Source organism: Macrobrachium rosenbergii, chromosome 25 (genome assembly GCF_040412425.1).
Source record: "Macrobrachium rosenbergii isolate ZJJX-2024 chromosome 25, ASM4041242v1, whole genome shotgun sequence".
NCBI classification, from domain to species: Eukaryota; Metazoa; Arthropoda; class Malacostraca; order Decapoda; family Palaemonidae; genus Macrobrachium; species Macrobrachium rosenbergii.
Window position 1 is genome coordinate 23538480 of NC_089765.1, and position 10564 is coordinate 23549043.

A 10564-nucleotide genomic window follows, 5' to 3' on the forward strand; every position below is an offset into this window, starting at 1 on the left:
TCTCTCACGTGTAATTTGGGTTTCCGGAGCCTAATTTCCTCCTGATCTGAAAAGTACACTGACATTTCATTAACAGTAGTCAAAGAAAACTATCGATTAAAGGTAATTTCTTCGGAAATTAATCACGTCTTCTCTCTCTCTCTCTCTCTCTCTCTCTCTCTCTCTCTCTCTCTCTCTCTCTCTCTCTCTCTCTCATTTGGAATATATTTTTCTTTAACTGCTGAGAAGTCATATACGGACAAGTCTTTTTCACTAGTGAGAAAATGAATAAAGTTTTACGACCAGATCTGTGAAAGAGAAAAGATACGAAGGAAAGAAGTAAGAAAAGTAGAAGAATTTTTCAATTTATCCCAGACTATTTCATCACGGTGTCAGCAATTCAGTTTACCGAACTCTAATTTCTTCTTCGCTGGACTCCAGTCGGAAGTTGAATCTTTGCCAACTCAATCACGACGCAGTTTAAGGATGATTATGACAGAAAAGTTTTGGAGATTTTGGTTTTATTCCTTTTTTTGAAGAGGGAGAGATCATCCAAAATGAAACTTTGTGTAATGTTTCTCTCTCTCTCTCTCTCTCTCTCTCTCTCTCTCTCTCTCTCTCTCTCTCTCTCTCTCTCTCTCTCTTTTCTACAGACATTTTAATTTTGCGTTTGTAATGTATCTGTTCAATTTCTCTTCAAATCTGTTTACATCCATAACCTACTTAATTTCTTCCCAAATTAAAACATCTTACAAAATGAAGGGTAACGAGAAATTTGATATTGTTAGCAATGGTAAACCACAAACAGTGACAATAACGAGAAAGGATTTCAATTCCTCCCAAGCTTGCAAACCAATTTTTCCCACCAATTGCGCCAGTTACCTCCTAATACAACGCCGAATACACATGCTAGTTAATCAATTTTAATATCTTTGCTATTTTTTTCTTTTTTAATAAGTGGGATCTCTTCTCTCTCTGTATTTCACTTTACTTCCTCTTACTTCTTCCTAATAAATATCATATTCTTGGAAGATTGAATTTCAAGTCAGTGGCCTCTGCGGGCTTGTTCGATATGAATAGGTTTCATCTGTATAATAATAATAATAATAATAATAATAATAATAATAATAATAATAATAATAATAATAATAATAATAATAATAATAATAATATTAAATTTCCTCTATCCCATTCCTCTCTTCTTGGTAGGCAGTGAAAGACAGTTAATACCATCGTCTGCGAGAAAGTCACCCACATTCGGGAAAGCATTTTTGTCCTCACTAATGTCATAGTCAGCCGATCCTGAAATCTCTCTCGGTATAAACACATCTCTAGATCAATGCCACAGGCCTAAAGTGAAGACAAGTGTGAAATTATAAGTTCCCGGATGGATAGGCTGAGCCATTTCTCACGAGCTAACTCCAGGTTCGCCATTTGTCAGAGAGGCGTTACTTACCCTGAATGGTTAGCACTGTGGCTTTATACCTTCGTCTTTACTTTGCAATGTTTGTAAATAATATATTTTTTCAATAATATAGTTCTTTCATTTGAGTTATTATTTTGACGCGTATGCTAAGTCATGACAGTTACGTGTCTAATGTTAATTATTTATCACTATAGGATTAACTCCTAAAGGATTAAGTATGATAATCCTCATGGAGACTTTAAGAAACTTAAATTCGAGTTAGCGTCGTCTTAAAATCTCAAATAACACTCATTTCAAATTATTTTGGTAATTAAAATGCATATGCAATGATTATGCACAGAAACAAATATACATATATGAAAAAGAGCAAGTGATATGGAACCTTTAGATTAATTTTGAAAATCTGCCAGCATTTGCGTTAATGAGACATGATTTAATCACATCCCTTAAATAATATCTACTTGTGTAATCAGAAATACAAGATATAACGTTTCTGACAGAGTAAAGACATAAAAGTTTATTAACTGACTTGCTGACAACCGAATAACTAGAATCAGAATCATCGAATCTTATATTGTACTCGTCTAATTAAAGTTCAACCCTCAGATCATCTAAAATGTGTAAACACCATTTGCTAGCCATTTCCTTAGAGCATATAAGTTATGGATGTGATAATTATTGTCCGCTTCAGTTGGCTCTCTGGGATAACATTGTGTTCGGGCACTTCATAAATATATATTGCTTACCAAGCTAAAGAAATGTTGTAGAATGCCTTACCATAATGCAGAAACTGAACATACGAAATTTTTCGCTGGTCGGAACAGAATTTTAAGAATTCCTTCAAGAATATTGTGCTCTAAAGGACGAAATAAGTTCACAAACTTATATTCTTCAGAATCCAACGAAATATTTCCATACCTGCGGAATATTTTCTAGCCTTTCATATTAAGAGAAGAATAATTTTTCTTTTCCAACCAACACCAACTCTGACCACATTTAAATTTACTACTGTTTGCATCTCTCTCCCCAGCATAAGCGACTCTGATCGTTTTTTATCCATCAGAAAAATAGATAGTTGTCCAATTTTTTTCTGTGGACACCCACTGGATTTCAAATTCTCAGAAATTAAATCTCAACATTACCTTTAACAAATTAGTGGGCAAGTCTTTCTCGAAGATAACGTTCTCTCTCTCTCTCTCTCTCTCTCTCTCTCTCTCTCTCTCTCTCTCTCTCTCTCTCTCTCTCTCTCTCTCTCTCTCTCTCTCTCTCTGTGAATGCAGTTCGCCATATTTTTTATTACCTTGGCATGCTTTGTTTCCATTTGTCGTCCACAGAAACTTTACCCCGCTTTCTTCCTTGATCCAGCATCGACTAATATTGCAAATAATGTACTTTTACAAACTAGTATTGCTAGAAGAAAAATATATGAGAACCATATCTGTGTGATACTTGTATAAAGCTATTCGTTTCTTAATAGATACTCAAATTAGGATTAATTTTAATAAGAATAAATTCAAAGTGTGCGTAGTTTGTAGTTTGCTTTAAAAGGAAGAAGTTCTTGTACGTAGTGTTTCTCAGAAATGGTTACGAAGAATTTCAAATAATAGATAACTCCTTTTCATATCTTCATAACAGGTGCAAAAGAAAACATTTCTCTTTTACTCGTGTAAATGCGGAAGTTTGCTTGCTTAATAATCTATTCATCAGGTGAACAAGTTTATGAAATATTTTGTTGTATATTGCATTATATTGATGATAGCACTGAAAAACTGAAGATTAATCAATCATTTTTCTTGTTGTTTTTACGAGAAGAGCACCGAAAAATGCATGAGTAATTAAATCAGTGAGATATCTTTCGAGAAATAAAAGTAAGGCCTTCTTTGACTTCAAAAGATCTTATGGATCATAAAAACATATTTATCTTTCCATGTTCATTTCACACAAACCAAGAAGCATTTTTAATCAACTTCAAGCGTGAGAGAAACAGAAAATGCCATTGTTCTCTGACGCCTTTTCGTGGCTCTCAGGTTTTATCACTGCTCGGCTTTGAATATCTCACTTGCTCGCGTTTTCTCTCTTTGTGCTCTGCAGTCAAGCTTTGTTGTCTTTGGAAAAATCTGTCCTTATGTCCAATGAGAGAACGTCAGCACAAAAAGTTGATGCGTTTTTATAGTGATTCTGATTTTGTCCTGAGAATAATTCTTCATTCACCTCCCCCTCGTCCTGCTCTCACACTGCTACAAAAGGTTTTCCCGTCTTGAGGATTTCATTTTACTTTCAACCTGCATTAAGAATAATGAATCTGCAGTTGTCTAGATCACAGACTGACTGTCAGTCTCCCTCAATAAAATTTCATTAAATATATATATATATATATATATATATATATATATATATATATATATATATATATATATATATATATATATATATACATATATTATACTGTATTAGAGACGTACTGAGACAACTTCTCCACCTGGTTACCGAAGTTTAGAGCGACTTAAGGCAGAATCCGGGACGCAATGACGAATTAATTAACACGAAATTGACTTTCCTCTTGTAACGAAGGACCTATTGATTATAATGAGAGAAGAAGAAGAAGAGGATGCGGAAGCGGAAGAAGACGGCCAACGGAGTTTGGCAGACAATTCTAGTCCTTTAATTAGTTCGGAAGTGGAAGTAGACGCGTGTAAATAGCTTGTCGTCCCCAAGTTCATTTGTCCTTTGTTGACTCCGCTGCTAGACTGATCCAGATTTAAGACTGATTAATATTTAAGACTGACTTGGATTTAAGACTGAATCAGATTTAAGACTGATTCGGATTTAAAACTCATTCGGATTTAAGACTGATTCGGCATTAAGACTGATTCGGTTTTAAGACTGATTCAGATTTAAGACTGACTCAAATTTAGACTGACACGGATTTAGGACTGATTCAGACTTAAGACTGACACGGATTTAAAACTGAATCAGATTTGAGATAATGCGTCTGGAAACCATGAAAGTACAGGAAGACCAGAAACGGTGTAAGGCATTTTGTGTCTATTGTTATATTTACTTAACGCCGAATGTTCGTTACATTATTAGTGTATTTATAATAACATGAATTAATCCAGTCGGTTTTTAACCCCAGAAAATGGAGGCGGAGAAAAATTCGAAGAATCCAACAAGGAAGAGGACTGGTAAGCAGTGGTCATTCTATTTTCTAATTATTCCTTCATGCCGTAACGCTCGAGAAAAAAAATCCTATCCCATCCTACCATCCTTCCTCACTTTTCCTAATAAAACACGTGTCATCCTACTCATCCTGCTCCACGAGTCTCGAGAGCTGACGGACGATTGTGAGGAAAAATCCTTTCCGGGAAGAAACGAACCATCATGAAAAAGAAGCTTAGGCAATCACGAGTCTCTTTTATCAATGCTCGTTACTTCCCCAAAGATCTTTCCTTCCTATTTCCTCCCTTACTGTTATGCGTTCAATCTTTACCCGGGGCTCCGTTCCTTCTCCCTTTGAATCGAGGGACGATCAATAAGGGCCAGAATCCAAGGCTACCTTCAGGGATTTCCGGCGATTTCGCTCCTCCCGGTTATATTTACAGATCTCTCGGATACTAAAGGTATTGAATCTCTCGCTCGGGCGGGATTAGGTGGTCGTTCGACCGGATGGTTAAGTAATGCGACGGGTTTTGAATTAGAAGGCATGAATGCTTCTATGCTGAGCTAAACTGAATGTGACAGTTATTTACCATCTCAGTGATGACTTGAGGAAGTATAGCAATTTATCATATTTTCTTATCTGGAATTTACTTATTCATAAACTGAGTACCATGAGGTGATGACATAATTATATATATATATATATATATATATATATATATATATATATATATATATATATATATATATATATATATATATATATATATATATATAACTGATTCATATAATATATGGAACGTCATGAATGTATATATATATATATATATATGCCATATATATATAAAACTGATTCAAAGATATGGAACGTGATGAATGTATAAACACGGTCCTTTGCTGAGTCTTCTAGTAAAAGGACCAAAGTGTGTTGAAAGGCCTTTCAATCACACCGTTGTTTCACTTTTCCTTCCTGGCAAAGGACCGTGTATCGAAAGGCCTATATATATATATATATTGTATATATATATATGTGTGTGTGTGTGTGTGTATATATATATATATATATATATATATATATATATATATATATATATATATATATATATATATATATATATATGCTCAAAACCTCAGAACACTTGAATATCAGAAAACAAAGTATATTCCTAAGTAGTACGGGCCAATAATAATACAAGTCATCTGATTTTCCTGAAAAGTCTGTTAGTTAAAAGATCAAATATCAAATGTTTGGCAGATATAATATTTATTCTTAGGTGGGATTCTAAGACTCTGAGAAATGATAAGGTTAGAGCACAAAATGTCTCAATTAAGGTAGATGAGAAAGATTTAGAAGGAACTGATTACAGGAATTCAGCTTCCTTTCCTGATAGGAAAAAGAACCAATACTTAGAGGACCAACAAAAACCTTAAAACTCTCTCTCTCTCTCTCTCTCTCTCTCTCTCTCTCTCTCTCTCTCTCTCTCTCTCTCTCTCTCTCTTATACGACTTGCTTCCAGAATATGGTATTCCATGCCTCCCCTAATATTTATTGATTGAACTTTTAAATTTACCTGCATTTAAAGAGAGTGTTGCCAGTTACTAGAAGATATATATATTATATATATATATATATATATATATATATATATATATATATATATATATATATATATATATATATATATATATATATATATATATATATATAAATCTTGCTCCTTTCACAACATACTAAGTAGAGGGAATGTTATTATTTTCTTTTACAGTATCCCACAGGAGTGAAAAACATGATTGTCATTAATAACATGTGAGGAAGTTTCATCTGCCATTCAGGGACAATTCTCTGCCACCAAGAGTCCACAACCCTCTACTGGACCCTTTTTGTCTCTCGGTATAAAATTCAACATTTAGACCCAAAACTATTAGCACTTCCCAGGGAACCAATGCTCATGTAGAACTGCGTTAACAATAAGTATATTTATTGAGATAATTTTTGTAGGAGTACTGCAATGCTTTCTGTCATATATATTAATTAGAATAAACTTTTACCATAATTATTCATAGGTTTAGAATTTGTGAGACAAAGTAAAAATAATACAAATCACCCTCCATTAATTCTCTGTGAGTTTTTCCAGAAAGGAATTAAATGCTTCATGAAACATACTAGAGCCTACTTTCTCTTACAATGAAGCACTCTCAGATTACCCTCGCTTCATCTCCCGGCTCAAATCGTGAAAGCATACCTAAATGGGAACTCCGTTACATAATTTACATCGATACTTTAGATTAACAGTTTATACAAATTTCTCCTCTTTTTGTTTTCTGTAAAAGAAAACTATTGTGCTGGCTTTGTCTGTCCATCCGCACTTTATTCTGTCCGTACTTTTTTCTGTCCGCCCTCACATCTTAAAAACTGCAGAGGCTAGAGGCCTGCAAATTTGTATGTTGATCATCCACCCGTCAATCATCAAACATACCAAATTGCAACCCTCTAGCCTCAGTAGTTTTTATTTTATTTAAGGTTAAAGTTAGCCATAGTCGTGCTTCTGGCAACGATATTGAATAGGCCAGCAACGGGCCGTGGTTAAAGTTTCTGGGCAGCGGATCATACAGAATTATACCGAGACCACCGAAATCTATTAACGTTGGCCTTGATTATACGCTGTAGGGGTTGTACAAAAAACTCGATTGCGCCGAAGATACTTCGGCGCATTTTTTACTTGTTTAATCTGTTTTGTGATTCTTTTGATGAATATTTAATAATGACCGCTCTCTTTTATCAACGCTTTAATGTCATCAGTTACTTCAGGCTTGTGTTAAAGTGGTCTCCATCTCAAGCAGGTAAACATACTTCTGAATCATTTCCTATATCATCAAGTTTTCCTTGTAATTAAGACTTTAAATTCTCCATATGGATTCCCGTTCAACAAATTTGATGTTCTCCATTATGTTTTCTTTCTCGACGGGAATAAGAAACATTTTCTCTATAATCATTGATAACAAAGTTACCTCTTCACTTAGTATGCTTTCTTTCCAGGTGAAAGTGACCTCGTGGATCCACTTATGACTTTCCTCAGTAGTCTCGTAGCACCTGGCAGGTGAAGACTTTTCACATTTTGACTGTGGAGATGGTAAGTTTTATTTTCAACACAGTTCTGCTTTGAAATCTTGATTGCCTTTTATTATATATTATATATATATATATATATATATATATATATATATATATATATATATATATATATATATATATATATATATATATATATATATATATATATATATATATATATGTGTGTGTGTGTTTGTGTGCATGTGTAGTTAGTTAGAGAGATAGATAGATAGATAGATATATAATATCCAAAGTCACTTAATATCCAATTCACGCTACTTCGGGAAAATCCCCGATGGGGAATTATCACCAAAGGGGAATTTATCACTTACAAAAATTTGCCTTCGGTGATAATTCCCCATCGGGGATATTCCCGAAGTAGCGTGAATTGGATATTATGCGACATTTGTAGCTTCATGAAAGTATATGTGTGTGTGTTTGTCTGTGTGTAACTATATGTCTTATGTGTGTGTATGTATATATACATATATGCATGTGTGTGGTTTTTTCAAAAGATGTGCCTATGAGTTCTTTTCACTTTAATATCAGTACATTTTCCATATCAGCTGAGGTAAGAAAATGGAGCCATCTAAAAAGCCTAGATTCAGTGATTAGGGAACGTCAATAGTATGTTGGTTCTTTCGATTGGCTAAAACAGTGCCTAACCTCATATTTCCTAATTCTCTATTTAATGAAGTAAAACAAGTCGTGTTTAGTAGCCTCAGCCATTTTCTGTTCCTGTGTGAGTAATTATAAAACTGGAATAATATCTGTAATGGAAATTTCAACTCACATTTGCAGTTAAGTCGGCTAGAAATATTTCATTCTAAGTCAGTTTTTCAATAAATACGATGTATCTTATGGCCTCTCACGATGTCGTATTTGGTAGACAAAAATCATAGCACAGCCCTTTCAAAATGTCATGTACATTAGCCAAAGAGTAGGCAGTGTATGCATTACACTTTCGTGGCTAACTTGTCCTTAATTCCACGAACGCTAAAAGGAAATGGCAGACACAGATTTTTATTCAATCTGTTGCTCGATGCAGTAAGTATAAAATATTTGACTCGTGTTGTTAGACTTGAGTGCCTAGAAAAACTTTCTCGTTCGTTTTGGCTGATCCTTTTAGCAATATGGATTCATTCTTATCCTAACAGCTTGTTTCTTACAGTTTTAAACTGGAAAAGATTTTGAATTTTAGAATGCATACCACTTACTTCATATTATCCAAAACTTTCGAGTTTTCCTTTGACATAATGCATAAGAGGCTTTAGTATATTGACAAAGTTTTAAGGGCTCTTCGAAATAGTTACGATGACAGAGAGAGAGAGAGAGAGAGAGAGAGAGAGAGAGAGAGAGAGAGAGAGAGAGAGAGAGAGAGAGAGAGAGAGAGAGAAATACTAATATTCTGAACTGAATATCTCTTCTGAAAGAGAGATTTATCATCAAAACTGAACATGTATTCGTAAACGAATTACCAAAACAGAGAGAGAAATTCGAATATTCAATTTAGCATAGCAGTGCATACAGGTGCATCCGCTCTGCAACCAAACATTGCACAACCAGCGCATTCAATACCTGTGACAAGAAGTCGTACGATGTACAGGTGTAAAAAATGAAATATTAATGCAGTAATCCAATTGCACAATTCTCTCGTGTATTTAATTTTATATTTCCAGTGAAATTCCCAACAGAAGACCATTACGCCTTCTGCGAAAGACTAACCTTGGCTTCTGTTCAAGAACTTCGTACTTTAAGGAGAAGTGTATGGTGCAAACATTGCAAAATCTACATGATATTTTATTATAATTAGCTGCTGGGATCAGTTACTAGAGAATTAATTCCCTATGGAAGATTTCTTAGGATGAATTTTGTCCTTAACCTGCTGCAATATAATTCATTCCGTAGCCAACTAGCTATAGTTTGTGAACAAAACGTATTTTCAATAGCTTAATTCAGTTCATTACACAAAGATAATAGAATAATTGAAATAATAATCAATATCAAGTGTTCATATATAAATAATTTTTAAAGCTATTTCTCGTTTCCAAATAGACAGATTTAAGTTTAAACCCCAAGCAACAATGTTCATGAAGAACAACTTTCATGCTGCCTACACCAAGGCCTTCAGTAATCCACGGCACTAAGCTCGCAAACCGATAAACAACAAAAGTAATCATTTCGTCAGACCCCAAAAAATATGAAACCCAGCGTTTACTGGAATAGCGATTAACCCTGGTATATTGCTTTTTTGTAAGAGTTACGAATACACAGAGACTGTAGTCCCAAATCCTTTGTATTCTTTGACCAGACCGATAAGCACCCGGGCTAATCCCGTGTGAGAGGTCCGATACCTTTAGTGTTTGAGATCTGTAAATATCCGGGGCAATGAGTGGAGATCCCGGCTTAGCTTCGGATTCTGTCCTCTATTGATCCTACGAATCAAAGGGAAATGGAGGCCAGGGGAAAGACTGGGCATAAAATAGGAGAGAGCAAATAGAAAGGCAATATCCGGGACGTAGCAGCGAGGATTGATGAGAGCGCTACGTTACGTGATTGACAATACTCATTTTCATTAGACCTCGTTCCGTCGTGTCTAATTTCCACGCAGGTCAATACAAGTGTTTAGTGACGAAAGTGATTCGTTTTGGCAAAATAGGTGCCAGCAATGTCGACGAGTTTAACGTGGTAAATTGCCTATGATTCTAGTTTTAAGATCTGTTTCGTTGTCCGTTTCTATGAAAAGGGTTTTTTTTTCAAGTGAGCCTAATAGACAGAAACCTGTGTGTCTATAGATAATCCAAAAACAGTGGGAAAAATGGGTGGTGTCATGTACTCGCTGCTAAAGAGGAAACGTTTAAATGAGTCACAAAGCAAATCCAAATAAA

General features: G+C 34.7%; 1 protein-coding gene across 2 annotated transcripts in view; it reads left to right on the forward strand.

Moving 5' to 3' along the window:
* The window catches only part of LOC136852451 (uncharacterized), a 608387-nt gene that overhangs the window by 538078 nt on the left and 59745 nt on the right, over positions 1-10564 (forward strand). For both annotated transcript variants that reach the window (XM_067127082.1, XM_067127083.1), the window contains one exon: positions 7602-7695. The gene's annotated coding sequence lies outside the window, so the exon portion shown is untranslated. The remainder of the gene's footprint in view (positions 1-7601; positions 7696-10564) is intronic.